The 24,026-nt window shown below is 41.9% G+C and overlaps 1 protein-coding gene across 1 annotated transcript in view; it reads right to left on the minus strand.

The window, feature by feature from the left end:
* The window catches only part of TRPA1 (transient receptor potential cation channel subfamily A member 1), a 321,861-nt gene extending 302,207 nt beyond the window's left edge, over positions 1 to 19,654 (minus strand). Inside the window, exon 1 of the mRNA XM_073631793.1 lies at positions 19,583 to 19,654. The gene's annotated coding sequence lies outside the window, so the exon portion shown is untranslated. The remainder of the gene's footprint in view (positions 1 to 19,582) is intronic.
* Positions 19,655 to 24,026: the final 4,372 nt, after the last annotated feature.

A 24,026-nucleotide genomic window follows, 5' to 3' on the forward strand; every position in this document is an offset into this window, starting at 1 on the left:
CCGTGGGGGGCCCACAGGGTCCTGGAGGGTCACCAAATCAGTCCCATCCACCTTATATTTTACCAAACCAGACTAGGTGCATTCTAAGACACTTGTTCACAGATAACCTTAGCCTACTGGGACACTGTACTTACGAGCCCGAAAGGCCTGCTTCCACAACACATTGTCTATTACTCTAGGATTCAATTAATACCCTGTTGCGACAACATAACCTATAACGTGATGTTGTAAAGCTAATGCCCTAGCCAAACCGGAATGCTCTCCTTCACTAAAAATAACAATGATTGATTCCTGGGTTACACTTACAAAATGTCTCATAGAATGTTTCAGTGCGGTATCGACATACGCGATCCCCACTTACACAAAGTAATTTAGCCTTGCTGGAGAAAGAGTCTACACCATGCTGTCCGGAATGTTACTGTTACTGTTACAACTGCTGTTACTAATAGGCTAAAGTCTATGTTTTTGTCTATGTTTATGTTTTTGTTTCCTCTCAGTTCAATCTGGTATAGATAGCCCTGTTGCTCTTAGTCAACATTGACCCAGATCCTTATTCACTACTATAGTGCCTAAGACCCGTCCACCCTAGATACAGTAACCTACTTATATCCCACACCCCCTTCTTAATCGCCATATGGTTCTTCGTATCCCGAAACGTAGTCTACTATAGTTTTTCACTATGTACACCCCACCCAGCCTAGACATTTCTCTACACTCGTCCTCACCAGTGTAACGGATCTCATACCCGCTCAATCCTACGTACCCCACATAGCTGTCCGTACGGACTTGAGCTACCCATCCGGAAATTCTTATTAGGTGGATAGGCACGCCTACGACCACCTCCGGTAACTGACTCGCCCAGTTCATTAACTGGTGTTTACCCCCCCCCTTTTTTTTTTTTTTTAGTGTTTTCTACCTTCTCTCCCCCTCTTCTTGTTTCATACTACCCCCACCCACACACCTCACCCTGCCCCTTTCTTTCTTTTCCTTCTCTCTCCTCTCTCCTCTCTCTCTTCTCTCCTCTCATACTTATCCTCCTTCCGTTCTATTTCCTCGAGGGGGCCGCCCCTCCGTCCGGCTCCTGGTCGTCGATCCCTGAGCCCCCTCGTCCAGGCAGACAATACTGGAGGGCAGGCTAACACCTATTTAAACTTCTTTCATTATTCACAACATTAATACAATGCAGAAGACTGCCACCAGCAACCATCAACTCTCACTTAAATGCCTGTCGCTTAATGTAAGAGGCCTAAACCTCCCTGAAAAGAGATCTCAGGTTCTCTCAGAACTCACGAAACACAAAGCTCACTTCCTGTTACTGCAAGAGACACACTTCCGAACCAATGCCATACCTAAACTGACGAACCATGTATACAAACAGGCCTTACACTCCTCAAATCCATCTTCTAAGACAAAAGGAGTTTCTATACTTATCTCTAAACATGCAGACTTTCACTTATCAGACACATTGATCGACCAGGAAGGCAGATACATTTTCGTCAAAGGCACCTATGCGTCCAAACCCATCACTATAGCGAATATATACTGCCCAAACGACCATCAAGTCCCTTTCCTCCGGAAAATCTGTGACTTACTCTCATCCTTCCAAACAGGCATTTTGATACTGGGAGGAGACTTTAATGTTCCACTGAACCCTTGCCTAGATTCCTCTACTGGCACTTCCACACTCCCATTCCGGGCCTTAAAACAAATCAAACTCCAACTACAAAACCTCACCCTACACGACGCATGGCGCACTTTATATCCAACAGACAGAGATTACACGTACTTCTCTCCCCCACACCAGAAATATTCTAGAATTGATTATCTATTTTTATCCCAACCAGACCTCTCATACCTCACGCAAGCCACAATAGAAAACATGTTTTTATCCGACCACCACCCCATTACGATTACCCTCTCATTCCCGGAATCGCGTAAGACTACCAAAACTTGGAGATTGAACCCATCTCTCCTAAAAGATCCTGAAACAATCCGGCAACTGAACACCCAAATCCAACTGTACTTCCAGGAAAATTCAACCCCTGATATCACTCCGGTGACGCTGTGGGAAGCACATAAGTGCGTTTTAAGAGGTAAACTCATAGCCTTAGCCACGGCGGAAAAAAAGAGACACCAAGAGCAGATCAAAGCCCTTACCGAAACGATCCACAGACTTGAAACATCTCACAAAAAGTCCATCTCCCAATCCACACTACAAGCTCTCTCACAAGCAAGAGCATCTCTGTTGGACGAACTAGGGAAACGCACTAGGCGAAGATATATCCTAGGCCAAAAAGTGTTTTATGAACATGGCAACAAGAGCGGGAGACTTCTCGCTCGCACAATCCAGGCAGCTAAAACATCTACCACTATACACCACCTCCGCACTGCAAAAGGCAAACTCCTCTCCAAAAATGAGGAAATAGCCAAACACTTTGAGGAGTTTTATTCCAAGCTGTACAACCTACCTCAAAACCCACCAGACTCCTCTTCCGCACATGACAGGTCTTTACAAATTCAGGAGTTTCTGTCCCAATATTGCCCCAAGCCAATACCAACACAAAAAGCTAAGGAATTAGAACTCCCCATGAGCATAGAAGAACTCAATCTTGCCATTAAACAAACGAAGGCGGGTAAAAGCCCAGGCCCTGATGGCCTACCTCTCATATACTACAAAACTTTCCTAGAAGCACTAACACCCAAAATGTTGTCGGCCTTTAACTTCCTTTCAAATCCACTCGTCACATCTGGACACATGTTAGAAGCCCAGATAGCAGTGATCCCCAAAACAGACAAAGACCCAATGATAGTTTCTAATTACAGACCCATATCGCTGCTCAATGTAGACATTAAATTGTATGCCAAAATTATAGCAAATAGGTTACTACCCCTGATTCCAGACCTAGTTTTGCCCGATCAAGTAGGGTTTATCCCAGGCAGAGAGGCAAAAGACAATACCATCCGCACCCTGAACCTACACCACTGGCTTAACACATCCAACACCAAGGGATTTCTCTTATCCCTGGATGCTGAGAAGGCGTTCGACAGGGTGGCCTGGGATTACATGCAGGAAGTACTCAAAGGAATTGGCCTTCTTCCACGCATGGTTGCTCACATCTGTGCCCTATATACTACTCCAACAGCAAGAGTTAAAGCAAATGGCCTCCTGTCGAGCGCCTTCCACATCAGCAATGGTACCCGTCAAGGATGCCCTCTGTCCCCCCTAATTTTCGTCCTGTCTCTTGAACCCCTTCTTAACAGAATAAGAGCCAACCCAGATATCCAGGGTATACCCATGAACCGCAGGGAATTTAAGGTTGCCACCTTTGCAGACGACATCCTATTATCATTGCAAACACCGCACACATCTCTTCCTAACCTACTGAAAGATATTACCCACTTTGGAATATTGTCCAACTTTAAAATTAACTATTCTAAATCCCAGGCCCTCAATGTCTCTCTACCACCATTAGAAGTTACTCGCTGCCAAGCTTCGTTCCCTTTTCAGTGGAAAAATGACTATATCACCTACCTAGGCATTAGAATCCCCCGGCATCTATCAGAGCTTTATGATCGCAACTTTCTCAATGCCTTGACGAAGATCCAAACAGACCTTCAAAGCTGGAATACCCTGAATGTCTCCTGGTTTGGTCGCTCGGCATTGATAAAGATGATAATCCTTCCCCGTCTTTTATATTTTATGCAAACAATCCCAATCCACTTACCCCCATCTTTCTTCTTGGCCTATAAAAAAGCCTGCTCAAAATTTATCTGGAAAGGCGGTCCCCCCCGCATCAAATATACGAAACTGACATGCTCCAAAACGAAAGGGGGGATTGCCTTGCCAGATCTACATAAATACTACCTGGCTTGCCACCTCACTAGAGTGGTAAACTGGAAAACTCATAAACTAAGCAAACTTTGGACCATTTTGGAAAATGCCTTTAGTACTATACCCTTGCACACCTTAACATGGGTCCCAACGCAACACTACCCTCAGGCTGTAAAATCACATCCGTTTATATACCCGTCACTGCGAGCTTTCTCTACAGCAAAGAACTTATACCACATAGCCTCAACGCCAGGACCGTTGACCCCTCTTTGGGCCAACCCTGAGTTTACTCCTGGAGAATCAAACTCTTTCCTAACACAAGAGTGGCCACATGACGATATCTATGCTCGTCATTTTTTTGTTGACGGGAGGATACGCACATATAACGAATTAAAATCCGTCTCACGCACAAAAGAGTTCCCCTTTTGGTCATACAGACAGCTAAGACACTTCCTTGCATCGACCAACACAAACGACATTTGGACAAGACCACTTACTCCATTCGAAACAATGTATTCTCAGTCCACCCCACAAAGTCACCTAATATCCATGATTTATTCCTTCCTCCAAGATGACACGCTTCGCCCACAGACGGAAACCTCAAGATTATCTTGGGGGAAAGACCTACAAATCAATTTTTCAGACGATGACTGGGAATCTATCCTTACAAACGCTCACAAGGGGTCTATGAATGTTGCAATCCAAGAAAATGGGTACAAAATTGCCACGAAATGGTATAGAACTCCCGCTCGATTACACCAATTCTCGCCCTCTATACCCAATATTTGCTGGAGATGCAATAAGGCAATAGGCAACATGCTACATATCTGGTGGGAATGCCCACTACTTCAGCCATTCTGGAAAGAGGTACACTCCATTATTACACATGTAACAACTTATTCCTTAAATTTTAATCCGGCCCAATATCTCCTCCATCATTCGACCCTGCCCAAAAAAGTTTACCATAAATCACTTGCAATGCACATGGTAAATGCCGCCAGAGTGTGCATCCCCGCACACTGGCGCTCAATCACTCCCCCGACCATTACAGAATGGTTAATCAGGGTTGCAAAGTTCGAGGAGATGGAAGAACTGATTCATATTTCCCAAGACCGTATCCAAAAATTTACTGCCATATGGGCCTGCTGGTCCCATTTTAAAACCACTGATTACTATAAATCCTTTTTCCCGTCCTAAACACACTCCCTTCTATAGTTTCACATTGTATGTCTTGTAACAAGTGATGGAACATGTGGTTCTATTATGTTTCCAGACAGAGAAACTGGCAAATAAACCTAACTTTATACTGTATGTTACAATTCAGGACTCGCGGGGGCGCTCGGGGGGCTTGGGTCGAGGGGCGGTCCCTCCCTCTCTTTCTCTTTTTCTGCTTTTTTCTTCTTCTCTGCCATCTCTTTCTTCCCCCCTCCTTCCCCTATATCTTCCCCCTAACCCCTATCCCTTTGTTTTAACAATCCCTCCCCACCTATCCCCCTATTCTTATTTATTTTGTTTTCTAATATTTGGGGTTATGCTCTACGTAAGACCGTCATAATGTGTCTAATCCCCCACTAACAGACACTCGAACCTATCTCCTTATATGTAATTTACTCAAGGGACAGGACGGGCATTGGACCTCCCTGTACCAGAGACACTGGAATACCTTCACTACTGTATTAATATCACTGATGCATTTCTTGCTATCAAAAATGCCCCCTTTTGGGTGTATATTTTAAATGTTACATATACATTCTGTAAATACAAACGTGTCACAACAATAATCTTTATGACGTACCATTGTCATATGAGTGTACTGTATGATTCTTTTTGATACTCTTTCGATGTATTGTACTTGCTATCTTGTTATTTTTTCAATAAAATCTTTTCTTGTGGAAAAAAAAAAAAAAAAAAGAAAGGGTAAAAAAGGGGGAGGGGTATGCCTATATATCAAGAATAATGTACAAGTGAATGTGAGAGATGACATCACTGAGGGAGCTAGTGAGGAGGTGGAATCCTTATGGGTAGAGCTCCAAAGGGATGAAGCTAAGGGGAAAATAATACTGAGAGTATGCTATAGGCCCCTAACCTGAGGGAGGAAGTGGAGACGGATCTCCTATCACAAATTGGATTAGCAGCAAGGATGGAAAGTGTTATCAAAATGGGGGATTTTAATTATCCAGACATAGACTGGGCGGAGGGAACCGCGCATTCATTTAAGGCTCGCCAGTTCCTTAATGTCTTGCAGGACAATTTTATGGGTCAGATGGTAGACGCACCAACTAGAAATAAAACATTACTGGATCTACTGATTACCAACAATACAGACCTGATCACAGATGTAACAGCGATCACAAGTCAATTAGTTTCAGTATAAATCACACAAATAGGAAACATGAAGGGAACACAAAGACACTGAATTTCAAAAGAGCCAAATACCCTAAACTACAAACCTTGCTAAAAGGCATAAATTGGCATAAAATATTAGGAACAAAGAATACGGAGGAGAGATGGGTTTGCTTTAAGAGCATATTAAATAAGGGCATTAGCCAATGTATCCCATTGGGTAATAAATTTAAAAGAGCGAACAAAAATCCTGGATGGCTTAACTCCAATGTAAAAATGCATATAAAAGCAAAGGAGAAGGCCTTCAAAAAATACAAGGTGGAGGGATCATCCTCAGCATTCAGACTTTATAAAGAATGCAATAAGACATGTAAGGGTGCAATTAGGACGGCTAAGATAGAACATGAAAGACACATAGCGGAGGAGAGCAAAAAAAATCCCAAGAAATTCTTTAAGTATGTAAACAGTAAAAAAGGGAGGACAGACCATATTGGCCCCATAAAGAATGAGGAAGGACATCTGGTTACAAAGGATGGGGAGATGGCAAAGGTATTGAATTTATTCTTCTCAATATTCACGTGTGAATCGGGGGGCTTCAGTAACCAAAACTGCAGTGTTTATCCTCATGACACAACACAGGAAGCACCTACATGGTTAACAGAGGACGGAATTAAAATTAGACTTGAGAAACTTAACATTAATAAATCACCGGGACCAGATGGCTTGCATCCGAGGGTACTTAGGGAACTCAGTCAGGTGATTGCCAGACCGTTGTTCCTAATTTTTACAGACAGTCTATTGACTGGAATGGTACCAGCTGATTGGAGAAAAGCCAATGTAGCACCAATATTTAAAAAGGGCCCAAAAAACATCCCTGGGAATTACAGACCAGTTAGCCTAACATCAATAGTATGTAAACTCTTGGAGGGGATGATAAGGGACTATATACAAGATTTTAGTAATAAGAATGATATCATTAGCAGTAATCAGCATGGATTCATGAAGAATCGTTCTTGCCAAACCAATCTATTAACCTTCTATGAGGAGGTGAGTTGCCATCTAGATAAAGGAAGGCCCGTAGACGTGGTGTATCTGGATTTTGCAAAAGCATTTGACACAGTTCCCCATAAACGTTTACTGTACAAAATAAGGTCCGTTGGCATGGACCATAGGGTGAGTACATGGATTGAAAACTGGCTACAAGGGCGTGTTCAGAGGGTGGTGATAAATGGGGAGTACTCAGAATGGTCAGGGGTGGGTAGTGGGGTTCCCCAGGGTTCTGTACTGGGACCAATCCTATTTAATTTGTTTACAAACGACCTGGAGGATGGGATAAACAGTTCAATCTCTGTATTTGCAGACGATACTAAGCTAAGCAGGGCAATAACTTCTCCACAGGATGTGTAAACCTTGCAAAAAGACCTGAACAAATTAATGGGGTGGGCGACTACATGGCAAATGAGGTCCAATGTAGAAAAATGTAAAATAATGCATTTGGGTGGCAAAAATATGAATGCAATCTATACACTGGGGGGAGAACCTCTGGGGGAATCTAGGATGGAAAAGGACCTGGGGGTCCTAGTAGATGATAGGCTCAGCAATGGCATGCAATGCCAAGCTGCTGCTAATAAAGCAAACAGAATATTGGCATGCATTAAAAGGGGGATCAACTCCAGAGATAAAACGATAATTCTCCCGCTCTACAAGACTCTGTTCCGGCTGCACCTGGAGTATGCTGTCCAGTTCTGGGCACCAGTCCTCAGGAGGGATGTACTGGAAATGGAGCGAGTACAAAGAAGGGCAACAAAGCTAATAAAGGGTCTGGAGGATCTTAGTTATGAGGAAAGGTTGCGAGCACTGAACTTATTCTCTCTGGAGAAGAGACGCTTGAGAGGGGATATGATTTCAATTTACAAATACTGTACTGGTGACCCCACAATAGGGATAAAACTTTTTCGCAGAAGAGAGTTTAATAAGACTCATGGCCACTCATTACAATTAGAAGAAAAGAGGTTTAACCTTAAACTACGTAGAGGGTTCTTTACTGTAAGAGCGGCAAGGATGTGGAATTCCCTTCCCCAGGCGGTGGTCTCAGCGGGGAGCATTGAAAGCTTCAAGAAACTATTAGATAATCACCTGAATGACCGCAACATACAGGGATATGTGATGAAATACTGACACATAATCACACACATAGGTTGGACTTGATGGACTTGTGTCTTTTTTCAACCTCACCTACTATGTAACTATGTAACTCCATATGTTTTTAATTGTAGTTGCACAGTCTATACAGTTATAAAGTGGACCTGTGTGGATATACCCATTTACACTCATTGGTTGACACTCTAATTTTTTGTTACAAAAACAGCTATCATGCCATGCAAATTGAGTGGCATGTGGTACTTATAAACTCTAATTTTGGTTAACATTACAGCCTACTGTGAAGGTAATTTCTATTTCCAGTTTGTTATCCCTCTTACAGCTATTCAGCAAACAACCTTTTTGCTCATTGACAATGTTGAAATAAATGTTTTTTGGGGAGCAGACCATTCAACGGCTAATACAATTTGCTAAGCTGACACCAGATGAGGCTCAAACTACAACTGAGAAAAGCCTATTAATTTGACTGACATTTTTTTATGTTTTTGGGGAGCTGCTAAGCTTTTGTGTAAACACAAGTATTAAAAAAAACTGGCAAAGGACAGTGCTGCTGAGTCCCAGAAACAACCGTTAGTGACTCTGTAACAGTGTGTACAGCATTTAGGGACCCTACAAAGCTGTATAGCTAAAGATTAGCATCTTTCCATCACTGTCATTGGAATCCATATCAAATGACCCCTCTCCACTGTTGGATACATTACTTTCTCTTTCTTTACGTAGAGACAAGTTCCTCAGACTTTTGGTGGGCTTCCCATGTCATTTTGTTGCATTTGACTGCTGTAGTTGCTATCCAGAGGCCCAAACAAACCATCTGCATTTTTTACCCTTTGACTTCAGTGGGGTTCAGATTTGATATCTTTCAAATCCTGAACATTTTGACCTGTTCAGCTGAAATGGCCGCAAATGGAACAGACACATTTGAGTAACACTACCTATAAGGACACATTTTTAGTAGAGTGAAGAAGGGTTAGAACTCTGGATTATGTTTCTTTGATGTCTCTTACTTCTTGTTCTATGAAAACTGCTCCCTTGTTTCTTGTTTTAGTGTTCAGAGATAGTAAATCTGGTAAGATCTCTACAGTGGGGTCAAAGAAAATACTAAACTCTTGACAGAGATTTAACTATTCCCTCTTTCCAAAACAGTTTTTAAAATCAAAAGCTTATTAGGTACAGTATATGCTATTTTATAATTTAATGTTATATACATTTTATACCCTAAAATTGTTGTCAAAGCTGAATTGAACAAGCTGAAGTTAGAAGCTGATTGGCAACCATGCACAGCTGCACCAGTTTTAGCAAATCAACCCCATTGTGGCACATAAAAAAATATAACATTATTATTAAAGTAAGGTTAGCTGTATCAAAGTTCAGCAGAGACTGGCCAAACTTTGTTCCATGCATAGTCACTCCCAAACTAAGGATCATCTACTGTCGAGCAGGCTTGTTGGAAAATTTTGCTCAAGCAGAAATTGCAACCACTGTGTCAGGAAAGCACTAGCCATAGTACAGATTAAGCCTCAAGACTTACACGGGTGCGCCAATGCAGATGTGCGAGTGACCATTTTTCTGTGCATAATTGGGCATAGTCTGTCGCTAATGTTGGTGCCAATTGGACTATTTAAACTGCAACAGTTCTATTAGCCAGTGCTGCCTGATCTACAGCTATTACCCATGTCCCTGTATCTGTTCCTGTGTTGACTTCTGTTATTGACCCAGCTTGCCCTGACCTTGCTTGAACGCTACCTGCCCTGACCTTGGCCTGTCTCTGGATTTGCTCTGCCTCTTGCTCATCTGCCTGATTCTACGTTGTTGACGCCTGCTTGTATCCTGACCATTCTCTGCCTGCCGTTCATGCCTGTTTCTGACCGTATGTTGCTGACCTGGCTCATCTGATCTTGCATCCGGTTATCCACCTGTCCTGCTCTGCATGCTACCTGGTCCCTTGCTTGTCCTTCACCTGCTGAGTGCTGCCAGTTCTTCCACGTCTGCTACCTGCCAGCTGCCTGTCAAGCACCTGTTGCTTGCTGTCTGCCCAATCTTAGGCCTGCTGTCTCTGCTGCCATCTGCTGTTCCAGCGATTTGAACCATCTCTGGCAATGCACCTGCTACCCACTGCCACAGCTGATGGAACATCTTACAGGCACTCATATCTTGTTGCATTCTCGCAGTCACTGTCGCAACATCAGTTTTCTCAGAGCCGGGGCTTTATAAGAGGCCTAGTACACGTCAGGCTCTGTCACACTGTACGTGACATGCTGTCTGAATATAATGTCTCAGCAGGGAGGATGAATCCACCCATCCTGATTGTGTGGATGGAGGAATTTGTCCATTTCATTTTTTTTTTTTTTTTTTTAGTTTAGCATGCTAGCTGAACAAAAAGAAGAATATAAAATCCATCTGTGGCCAGCCTAAGCCTAAATTATAACAGATGAAAAACAAAAGGATACATAACTGGAAATCTGAACCTCGATAGCTTTACGCTCAATGTTTACTTTCATTTTACTGCCTAATACGGTTGACCAAAAAATAGTGTTATCAGTGTAATTTGTTAAATAATACCGTGAGAAAGAGCAGGGTAAATTTTAGTTCTATTGTTACAAATGTATTTCCTGTTGGCATCTTGAAATGTATAATAGTGATGACATTTATTAAATAGTCACCTTTTGTTCCTACAATATTAATAAAATGTCTCTGTGTACATATATAAATTATCAGATCGAGTAAAAATGTACCCGAGCAGTCACTTTGCCAATAAGATGTCTGAAAGGACTTATATTGAAACACAGGACTATGGTGTTGTCTTTCTAAAACTGAAGACTGCAAAATCTGGAGCAGCTGAGTGTGGTAGCCAATCAACTATTGTCAAAGCTTAATTGAATAAGCTGAAGTTAGAAGCTGATTGGTTTCTATGAACAACTGCACCAGATTTTGCACTCTCCAGTTTTAATAAATCAACCCTTATGTGTGGACTCTATGGGGTTGATTTACTAAAACAGGAGAGTGCAAAATCTGGGGCCAGTCAGCCTAAGTCTAACTTCAGCTTGTTCAATTAAGCTTTGAAAAAAAAAACTGAAAGCTATTTGGTTTCTATGCTGAGCCGCACTAGATTTTGCACTCTCCAGTTTTAAACCCCTGTGGGCCCAATTATAGAAAATAATGCACAAAAGCAATGAGAAATCTCTTTGAACAATGAAATTATGCCTTTTACAGGTTCACATGAGTACCAGTGAATGTGAACTCTTAACAGGTCTAGTACATACATTTTTGTTAAATGGATTGCGGTTTCCACTTGAACATCCAGAGAAGGCTGTTTTTGTGGCTTGTATTTGCATATATATTGCATTAAGAAATGTGTGTGTGTTAAGGTTCTAGCTGCTTACATGCTTTCATTTTCCCTCCAACCCACATTTGTGCTGGCCTTCTTTTTTTGTCTTATGTAGTTATAGATCACAATTGTCTACGGTAAGGCCAGCCATAGACTGATCGAAATTTGGCCAGCTCGACAGGAACTGAGCAAATTTTGATCTGTTTATGGTCAGGCTGGTTGTACTGAAGTCATTTATTGGTCGACTTCAGTACAACTAGCCTGCCATGATTGAAGGAAAGAAATAAAGGAGTTTCTATATACCTTTAATCCTCACATACAGTAGATTATGGCAGTATAGCAGAGGCTGAACTATATTTTTTTGCTAGTAAAGTGTAATAAATACATAGCTTTGGAATTTTGAACCTAAATAAAAAACGTTAAACATCAAAAAGAATATTAGGCAAACATTGTTGCTCTAGCTCTACAACAATGCTAGTCACATTTGCAAACAACTGTAGAGTGCAAAATATGGTGTCGTTCTGTACAGAAATCAACCAGCTTCCATTTTTTTTTGTCAAAGCTTAACTGAACAAGCTGATTGGCTACCATGCACCAGATTTTGCACTCTCCAGTTTTAGTAAATCAACCCCAGGGAAGATCATGGTGTGTTTGTGGCTCAATAAGATAATTTTTTATTTTACTTATAAAACAAGTGAACAACTGGAGAGATTGCAGGTCAAAAGACAAAGAGCCACCTCACTGGAAATACAATACTTTGGTAGCATTTGTGGGGGTGCTCCCCACAGTAGCTGGGTTCTCTAGTGAAGTAGCATGCTATTAGGCTCCTGTCCACACAAGAGTTGAGGCAGTGGAATGCCTATCACTTGGCTGCATATCACTTGCCCAGATACTTCTGCTTTATCAGGTTTTGGCCTCTCTGAACTGCTGAGGGATAGAAGAAGAGCAATCTTTCCTGGGCATGTCCAGGAACCCAGGAATTGTGGAAAATTATAGACAACTGGGTTATACTGCTCCCTACAAAAGACTGAGACACTAGCAAGCAGTGGGGGCCACTCCATTAGGGGCGCAGGGGTGCCACCCCCCTAATCCATGCGCCTGAAGCTCTAATTGGCTTAAAAAAAGGGTGGTTTCAAAAAAGCGTGGGCTTGGGGCACAGAGCACTGCGTCCTGAGCCCACCCAGTTGTGTGAAAATAGCAAATTAATATTTGCTAATGTCTTCCTGCTTCTCCTCCAGGCCATTCAGGAAGTGAGTCTTAAGACCCAATTTGCCAAGAGGAGAACTGACCATATTGGCAGCTGAGAAGGAGATGCAGGGGGATGCCACCAAAGCTGCCCGCTACCTGGATGGGGTAAATGCGGAGCTGGTGGGCGGACAGGCGAGCAACGGTGAGGGGGGTGGTGGGTGGTTTGCCGATTGACTGAGCGATAGGAAGTGGGGGGTTTGACTAACGGACCGACTGAATGGGGGTGGTGGCGGGTGATTTGTTTGCCGGTCCCCCGCCCAAAAAATTAAGCACCAGCCGCCACTGACTTACTTATTAGGATCACAAGGAACAGGATTCTCATCTTCCTCAGTGTGCAAACCTAGATGCTGACTTTCAGAGAGTTCCATATAGGGCTCTGGTGCTCAACCTGTGGCCCAAGGTGTGTGGCCATAGCCCCCCAGTGGAGTTAAATCCATAGTTATACCAGTTAAATCAGAGGTCAATATCATAAATCTAATAAACAGGCTAACAAGAATTATATATACCTGGGTCCCCCCTATCTAGAATTTCTAGGTATATATAATTCTTGCTAGCCTGTTTATGACTTTTATGACTTCTGATTTAACTGGTATAACTATGGATTTAACTCCACTGGGGGGCTGTGACCATCTAGACCCTTAGGGTCTATAGAGGTAATTTTCTCAAATTGGGGAGTAGGGGTGAAGTTTGGAAAATGTAAGCTCCCACTGATATTATTATGACTATTTGGGAAAATTTTTGACAGGCTGCTGTAGATGCTTAGAATACGGAGATGATAAATATCCTTTTTGACAAATAGATATACCCCTTTATTTGTACTGTGCCATACTATCACTTTCATTTTTCCCTCTTTACTTTCAGCTGCATTATACATGATACAACATTAGTCTCATAGAGGGGTTCCCTCTTATTTCCCTATGGGGATTTGGAATGGACTAACTTTGGAGGAGCTGACCTATCTGTTCCAGAAAGCCTATAATTGGTGGTTGTGTATACAATTTTGTCTATGATTGTTTTACATGCAAAGTACAGGTATGTAATATTATTAGTTCCCTAGCAGGGAGAAAAAACTTATATTGAATATTTCTTAATATACTGTTATCTTGATGACTATATTGTTTACTATTATAGAGCTTGACTGTTGCTGTCTTCCTGATGAAGCGGGCATGGACCTGTGAAACACGTCAAAGTCACAGCAAGCATTCTATCGCCCAAGTCTGATGGAGATGATGAGTGATGTTATATGAGTGTCTTATGTACTTGCAATGTTTACATGTAATTGTGTTGTCTTCTTAAAACATCATATATGTTTTTAATATTTGTAGAATAAAATATTGCTTTTTTTTTTTATACAAGCATGTGGTATCTTTAAAGTCCTCTTTTTTTAAACTTAGGTTTTTTGTATGTATACATTTTGTAAGGATGTGGTACCAGACATCATATGTCCAATAATTACGTAACCACTGATCTTAAACCGCAGGTGATTGGTTGATAGGACACAGGGCAACCAATAACCAGCTTGCCAACATGAAAAATCATTCTGCCGGCTCCCATCCTCCACCCAGAACCATGCTGCCCTCTGCTTTCTGCTGGTAGGACACTGCTATGGGAGGTGGCGAGGAGGGAGGGCACAGAGGTCACTGGTATAGGGGAAAGGGTGCAGAGGACACCACTATGTGTATGTGTCTGTGGGGGAGGGATGTGAAAGGGGCAGAGGACACTGTCATGGGCAGGACCACCCACATAGCAGTGTCCTCTGCCACCCTCCACATCACCTCCCCCCCACACACATAGAGGTGTCCTCTGCCCTTCTCATGTAACTACCCACTCCCCATCCCTTCATTCTGAGCCTAACTCACGCCTGATCCCTGCATTATGACCGTAATGCACTCCTGAACCCTGCATTCTGACCGCAACGCACTCCTGATCCCTTCATTCTGAGTGCAACGCACTCCGGATCCCTGCATTCTGATCATAACGAACTCCTGAACCCTGCATTCTGAGTGCAATGCACTCCAGAACCCTTCATTCTGACCATAACGCACTCCTGATCTCTGCATTCTGACCGTAACGCAATCCTGAACTCTGCATTTTGAGTGTGACACACTCCTGATTCCTGCATTCTGAGTGCGACAGACTCCTGAACCCTGCATTCTGAGCACAACACACTCCTGAACCCTGCATTCTGACCGTAACACACTCCTGAACCCTACATTCTGAATGCATTGCACTGCCGAACCCTTCATTCTGACTGTAACGTACTACTGATCCCTGCATTCTGACTGTAACGCACTCCTGAACCCTGCATTCTGAGTGCGACACACTCCTGAACCCTGCATTCTGAGTGCAACACACTCCTGATCCCTGCATTCTGAGCACAACACACTCATGATTCCTGCATTCTGAGAGCAACGCACTCCTGAACCCTGCATTCTGAGTGCGATGCACTCCTGAACCCTGCATTCTGAGTGCAACACACTCCTGAACCCTGTATTCTAAACGCAACGCACTTCTGAACCCTGCATTCTGACCATAACACACTCCTGATCTCTGCATTCTGACCGTAACGCACTCCTGAATTCTGCATTTTGAGTGTGACGCACTCCTGAATTCTGCATTTTGAGTGTGACGCACTCCTGAACCCTGCATTTTGAGTGCAACACACTCCTGAACCCTGTATTCTGAGTGCAACACACTCCTGATTCCTGCATTCTGAGCGCAACACACTCCTGAACCCTGCATTCTGAGCGCAACACACTCCTGAACCCTGCATTCTGACCGTAACGCACTCCTGAACCCTACATTCTGAATGCATTGCACTGTTGAACCCTGCATTATGACTGTAACGCACTCCTGATCCCTGCATTCTGACCGTAACACATTCCTGAACCCTGCATTCTGAGTGTGACACACTGCTGAACCCTGCATTCTGAGTGCAACACACACCTGAACCCTGCATTCTGAGCGCAACGCACTCATGATTCCTGCGTTCTGAGTGTAACGCACTCCTGAACCCTGCATTCTGAGTGCAACACACTCCTGAACCCTGCATTCTGAGCGCAAGAGTGCATAATAACATATGTGCAGTGTGCATAGGAATTTGTTCATATTTTTTTCAAACTATAGTCTGGCCCTCCAGCAGTCTAAGGGGCAGTGAACTGGCCCCCTGTTTAAAAAGTTTGAGGACCCCTGGTCTACTGTTTCTTTATATCTTAGGCTAAATACATCTTATGGCCTTTAATATGTATGTTTGAACATGAAAAATCAATAAAGGTAACCGTTAATGCTTAATGAGAAGCTTACTAACATTTTGGAAAACAGACAATTTGAAAAAGTCTGGGCTAAAAAAAAAAAATTGAAGTGATGATGATTGAAGTCAGCATGGTTTCACCGTATTCACTATGTAAAGAAAAAAAAAATCCTTGCAAAGTGAACAGCCTATTTGCCTTTAACAAATCAAGTTTAATAGCTCTTCTCTAATGGGGCGTACACACGGTCGGACTTTTCGTCTACAAAAGTCCAACGGACGCCGACGGACTAAAGCTGGCTGGTAATCCGATCGTGTGTGGGCTTCTCCGGACTTTCAGCGGACTTTTTCAGCCTCAAATCCGACAGACTTTAGATTTGAAACATGCTTCAAATCTTTACGTCGTAACTACGACGGACCCCGAAATCCGCTCGTCTGTGTGCTAGTCCGACGGACAAAAACCCACGCTAGGGCAGCTATTGGCTACTGGCTATGAACTTCCTTATTTTAGTCCGGTGTACGTCATCACGTACGAATCCGTCGGACTTTTGTGTGGTCGTGTGTAGGCAAGTCCGTTCGTTAGAAAGTCTGCCGCAAGTCCGCCGAAAGTCCGCCGGAAGTCTGTCGGACAGGCTGTCTGACTTTTGTAGACGAAAAGTCCTACCGTGTGTACACCCCATTACACTATTTTCTAGTTGGTGAGGTTAAGAAGGGAGGAGGTTGCTGAAAACATGGAGCATTGGAGACAATCTGGAGTAAGGTATGTGGTGCTTTATAATGTGGCCATACAGAAATCTGTTGTGTACCTCTACCATTAGAGGACAATTGAAGACAGACATCTAAGTTCCTATTTGCAACAAATACATAGGAGTTATTTTCTTGAGCTAAAGTTTTGTAAATGAATGCATATACGTTGGCCCAATTATCTCTGCTGTGCTACAGGACTGCATAACAAAAACAAGAGTGATGGCATTATAAGACCTCAATTGGTCAGTTGGCTAATTTATTAGTTATTTTATACATTTTATTTATTTGGACTACAAATGCACTTCACTATATTGATGATACTCATATGAACTTGCTTCTTCGTTTATAAGCCCAGCTATTTACAGGACAGGTACTCCCCTGCAAGCCTGATCTCAGCAGTGGGGCAGCTCAGTATAAAGACACAGGTAAAACAGTTGAACAGAAAATATATGTATCACAGTTGGGTACATTTAGAACAAGTGAAAAAAATGTGTTTATTTTATTTTCATGAACTTTGAAAGACTTTGAAAAATGTTTTTGGTTTAACTTACATTCATCTTTCATTTGTTTTAGCTTTTCAGATCTCACTTGTCACCCATATAAAGAACAATGTTTGAATATATTCTAACAATATTAATGGTATACATTTGTATTCTTTGCGCCACATATATGTAGAAATGAGTAATGCTTTTACATTGATATTCAGAAGTCTCTGGGGGAATCTAGGATGGAAAAGGACCTGGGGGTCCTAGTAGATGATAGGCTCAGCAGTGGCATGCAATGCCAAGCTGCTGCTGATAAAGCAAACAGAATATTGGCATGCATTAAAAGGGGGATCAACTCCAGAGATAAAACGATAATTCTCCCGCTCTACAAGACTCTGGTCCGGCCGCACCTGGAGTATGCTGTCCAGTTCTGGGCACCAGTCCTCAGGAAGGATGTACTGGAAATGGAGCGAGTACAAAGAAGGGCAACAAAGCTAATAAAGGGTCTGGAGGATCTTAGTTATGAGGAATGGTTGCGAACGCTGAACTTATTCTCTCTGGAGAAGAGACGCTTGAGAGGGGATATGATTTCAATTTACAAATACTGTACTGGTGACCCCACAATAGGGATAACATTTTTTCACAGAAGAGAGTTTAATAAGACTCGTGGCCACTCATTACAATTAGAAGAAAAGAGGTTTAACCTTAAACTACGTAGAGGGTTCTTTACTGTAAGAGCGGCAAGGATGTGGAATTCCCTTCCACAGGTGGTGGGGGAGCATTGATAGCTTCAAGAAACTATTAGATAATCACCTGAATGACTGCAACATACAGGGATATGTAATGTAATACTGACACATAGTCACACACATAGGTTGGACTTGATGGACGTGTGTCTTTTTTCAACCTCACCTACTATGTAACTATGTAACTATGTAATAAGTCATTCAATTGTACTGAGCTGAGTTCTCTACAAAATGAATTCATTAAAGTGGTTGTATACCCATGTTCTTAATTTTTACCTACAGGTAAGCCTATAATAAGGCTTACCTGTAAGTAAAATGAATATCTCCAAAACCTGCACGGTTTAGGAGATATTCACTTTGAATGCAGCTGCTGACATCAGCAGTGCATGCCCTGCTGAAGGTCCGGCAGAAGCTGCCAGACCTTGCCAGGAAGAAGACTCCTGTGCGCATGCACTCAGCCACTCACACTGCTGGAGCCACGAACCTGGAAGACACGCTGAAGGCAAAATGTCAGCTCCCTCGCTGTTGACCGGGATTAGATAACGATGCCTCGTTCTTAGGTAAGTATTTCATAATGGGCTAGTATGCGGTGCATACTAGCCCATTATGCCTTTGCCTTACATGTATTCTTTTTTGTTTACATTTTTTTCTGCGGGGATAAAACCGCTTTAAGTTTATGTAGAGAAAGTTCTATCAAACTCTATTTTTCATACTTAACATTTTACAAGCTGTGCATAAGCCTACGGGCTGCTTAACAAAAACAAAATCTGTATGTTTTTGAAACGGAAATAACTGTTATAGTAAGAAACCTGTCTATTAAGGTGATTTCAACAACTTTTCACACTAAATCCAGCACTAGTTTTGAAAAATATGAAAAATGTAAACAAATGACTTTGTTTAAATTAGATTTACTGAAGAAAACATTGTCAAGTACATTACTGTTTGATAAATGTTTTGACTCTTTTATTCATATTGCATTAAAGCAGTAAATGTGATGTCATTACAAATTATATTATAATAAAAATATTATATTATTTGTTTTTTACTTATACTACAATATTATAAAATTCAATTTCCAAATAACTTCTGTGCTCCTTATACAAATCCTATCTTCTAAGCTGCCAACACCTGCTAGTGTTGTGCACACCTTACTATAAATTGTAATAAAAAAATGCAGCACTGTAAGCACTATCTGCCTTTAGCACAATATTATAATCATTGTGTATTTATGATTTATTATGCACTTTTTTTAGTTACAATTTTATACAACTATCGTCACCATCATGTCATAACAAAAATAAAAGTAACTATTATTATTTAATATATGCAATATTATTGCTAGTATGAGTTTACCTATCATTGTTCATAATAAAAGCTGCACATATTTCTATAACAGTACAAATGTTCTATGGCTAAGCATAAGGAACTCATAAGGAAGAGAAAACTTACAGTTGTAGCAGTCTATGGATTTTATTCTGTTCTCCGGCTGTCTTTAGAAATACAATTCCAAGCATAAAATGCTTCGCCTTGCACAGATCGTCCCCTTTTATAGGGCTGCGCTGTCCATCAGTCCGAGTCATTGATGGTGTCACAGTGTGAATCATTCGTGTCAATATTTTTCCTCTGTGTTTGAGATGCCTGTTTTACAAACAAGATAGGAGGAGGAGGTGTATAAAAAGGGAGGCACTTACATGTCTTGGGAGAAAATGATGCATTTTCTTAATGACTTTTCAATGTTCTTTTTAAAGTACAGGCCCTCGTTAAAATTCCTTTTAATGGCTTATAGTGTGGATGGTTTGTATTAGAGACACTTAAGAGGAATATTTGATGTATTATTTGTTAGAATGCAAGATAATGGTCTATAAATGCAACAATTTGTGTATTTCAGGTCCTATTTTTTCCTACTCTATTTGAAGAAGTGGTTTATTAGTTACAAAAGTGTTTGTTGTTGAAAGAAGATATAGTAATGGCAAGTCGGCACTTAGAACTAGGAAAATTATTTCTATTTCTAGGATTGCAATAATTATTGAGGCATTGAAAATCAACACGTATAACCAAGTATGTATTGTAAGTGGGTGATTGGCAAATAGGTAGGTGGCTTGTAGGAATGAGTGGGTGAAACTTATGTTTGTTACAAAATTACCAATTTAAAAAAATGTTGATCAAATTAGCCCCCAACTTCACCATGCAACACTGCAAGGCAAAATTAGGTTATAAAAGCTTTAAAGCTTTATAAACAAAGCCTAGTTACACCTCATCAATGAGTGGCCTTATTATGTCACCCACATGACTAAAGAAACTTCCCTGACCCCCAGTACCCTAACATCACAAAGAATTGCCCTAATTTGACTTTCCCAATGACTCCAATACATTTAGTAGAAAAATAATATATTACCAACAAAACAGAAATGTTCACAATTCTGTCAAAATTTCAGCAAAATAAAGACTCCAAATGTTGCTTATGTTTGGCGGGGAGCAATATTTCTGAAACATTACAAGATTCCCAGGTCCTTCAAATAACATGACTAGGAAATGCCTTCAACCTGCCTGTGAAGTGGTGCATCTGTATGGCCTATGCAATTTACTACAGTAAAACTTACATTTACAAAGAAAAAAAAGACCATTTAAATTGCCATTAAATTACATTTACATTTTATTTAACCACTTCAGCCCCAGAAGATTTTACCCCCTTCCTGACCAGAGCACTTTTTACAATTTGGCACTGCGTCATTTTAACTGACAATTGCGCAGTCGTTCGACACTGTACCCAAACGAAATTTGCGTCCTTTTTTTCCCACAAATAGAGCTTTCTTTTGGTGATATTTGATCACCTCTGCGGTTTTTATTTTTTGTGCTATAAACAAAAAAAGAGTGACAATTTTGAAAAAAAACAAAATGTTTTACTTTTTGCTATAATAAATATCCCCTAAATTAAAAAAAATATATATTTTTGGTAAAAAAAAAAAAAAAAAAAAAAAATCACAATAAGCATATCTTGATTGGTTTGCACAAAAGTTATACTTTTTGCAAACTATGGGAAAGATTTATGGCATTTTTTTATTTTTATTTTTTTTACTAGTAATGGTGAGGATCTGTAATTTTTAGTGGTATTACGACGGACAGATTGGAGACTTTTGACACTTTTTTGGGACCATTGGCATTTATACAGCGGTCAATGCTATAAAAATGCACTGATTAGTGTGTAAATGTCACTGGCAGGGAAGGGGTTAACACTAGGGGGCGATCAAGGGGTTAATTGTGTGCTCCCTCAGTGTGTTCCAACTATATGGGGATGTGAATGACTAGGAGAGGATACATATCATTTTTCCTACTTAGTAGGAACAAACGATATGGCTCCTCTCCTCTGACAGCACAGGGATTTGTGTGTTTACACAAATCCCCGTGCTGGCGCTTGTGCACGAGATCGTGCGTGGCTGGCGGCGATTGTGCCTGCCGGGCACGCGCATCGGGTCCCCCCGCCATGCATCGGGCGGCGCCCTCTGGTGGACCTTCAGCATTGTATACAACCAGGACAAAATAACATAACAGCCGACATGCATCCCTTGTTTCTCCAAGACTAATTTCCACAAGATGTCATGCATTTTCCTCAAAATCCATGAGCACCAGAAAATAATTGTTTTAATAAAGTTAGTTCCCACCAATATGTTGAGTTGCAGTGACCTGAAAAGAAATGCTGCACCTTGGATGTGTTGCCTGAAGTTTGCCTTTTAAATGGAATTTTTATAAAAAGCATTGAATGTTAATATATATCAATGCAACATGTGTTAATAAAACAAATGTACTGTATGTATCGGAACTTACCAGTCACAAAGCAGTGTTGAGAGCTCTCATAATATTCTATACATTTATGTAGAAGGCCTAAACCCCACTGTTTTACACTGATTACTCTGAAAACTCAGTACGCCACTGTTTGGGACTCCCCAGTTGCCTCTGACAAGGCCTACCTTCCTCACATGGAACAAGCAGGCCCACAGGTGCTTGGTGCAAATTTTTCATGGAGGCCAGCTCCCCACCTTTTGGCCCTCCTCCATATCAGGTTGAGCATCTTTTACCCAATGGTTGGAGTACAGACAACTTTGCTGCTACTTTCAGCTTCTCTCTGATACAGCATCCTTGACAGGGGTCGCCCGTCCATTAAGGGTGCACGGGCGCCACCCCCTCTATCACGCCACCTCCTATATGCTTAACTGACAAATTCATGCATAGCATGAATCTATCCATGGCCGCCGTGGCCACCCCCAATTCAACCTTTTTCAGACACTGGGCGCCTAAATAACAGCGGCGGGGGTGTTTTTTGAAGCACCTGATTAGAGCCATAGGCTCTAATAAGCTTCAAAAAAGGTGGAATCGAAACGCAGAGTAGGGCGCTCGGAGCCCACCCAGGTGTGTTAGAAAAGCAAATGAATATTTGCTTTTCTAACACTGAATTGCCTCTCCGCCAATCAGGAAGCGCAGGTCTAATACCTATCACCTGATTGACTGAAGGCACAGGCGATCCTATTGGACGCCTAGCAGAAGGGGAGAAGACACACACGGGAAGCATGGAGGACACAGGAGCCATTGCCTGTCCCACAGCTCACGGCCGTCACTCGCTGCCTGACCCACCACCAAGATGGAGTAAATGCTGGGACCAGGCTATTTAATGTAACCTGCCCAGGGACCAGAATCGCTTCCTGATGACGTCATAAGACAAAACATACATCGAGGCACATTCCGGTCACATCACTTCTGGGTCCCGGACTTCCGGTTTCTCTGCATATGGCAGTGGAATGCACGCCGCCTCGAGGCTTCAGAGCGGCTTGCAATCCCTGCCTAAGTATCTGCAAGTGTTCCTAGTGCCGGGAGTAGGCACTTCTTAAAGTGTAAGTAAACCCCCTATCGGTTTCAGCCAAGGAAGCTGCCATCTTTGCCTCTGTTTAATCTACAACTGCCATGATGCTGCACATGTGATCAGTTATGACATCAGCCATTGGATGGTTTGACAGTTTGGTGGAGAGCACAACCAATGGGAGTGTTACATTTCCAGCACATGCCAAAAATGAAACAGTTTTATGGATGGGTTTACTTCCGCTTTAATGTAAGCAGCCAATTGGCTTTTATTATGTTATTTTTAAATAAATGGTTTTATGCTATGGCACTTTCTCTCTCATTTGTAATGGGTTACCTCGGTGGAGAGGAGGCTATTATTTGGAAGGGTACCCTGGTTCATCTGCAGTAATCATGGAAGCAAGTGCCAAGAACCACAAACAAAGTCTATGTTGATCTTTTTTTAGTTAAAGAGGTCATGTTTTTCCTGTGAGTAGGAATTTTTACCACACACATCGGGTGCAAATTCTCGTATATGTTTATGGTGATGGTGGCATGTTTTGGAAATTTATCACAGGATTTTATCACAGAAGAACTCATGGACTTTGTAGTCAGAGTCTTCACATGAAAATGTGATACCCTAACTACCAAGGCCTGAGGTGTGCCTTGGCCTAGCTGGTCAGTACGCCTGAAAAAGAGTCAAAAAGACACAAAAGTAGGTGTGATAAGAAAGCTAGATGAAAGGTAGGTAACAAACCGTCTAATAGGGTAGCGCATGCCCAGAAGGGTTCAGTATACGGATCCAGTATGTATCAGCTATGACCAGATGAACACCAACGTCCCATAAATTGATGATAAGAAGGGACCCCGTTTGGAACCTGCAACTGCACAGAACCCAAATAAATCTCCTGTAAATGATTTGAATTAAACCCGATTCCCGAGAAAACCCAGACATGGGAACAAACTGCTTGTAGCTAGAAGATACATGGGGGGAAAGGGAGCAAGGACTGACCCGAGGATCCCTTGCGAAATAATGGCAGCGAAGATCGAACGCTTCAACGGATAA

This window comes from Aquarana catesbeiana, linkage group LG05 (genome assembly GCF_042186555.1).
Source record: "Aquarana catesbeiana isolate 2022-GZ linkage group LG05, ASM4218655v1, whole genome shotgun sequence".
NCBI classification, from domain to species: domain Eukaryota; kingdom Metazoa; phylum Chordata; class Amphibia; order Anura; family Ranidae; genus Aquarana; species Aquarana catesbeiana.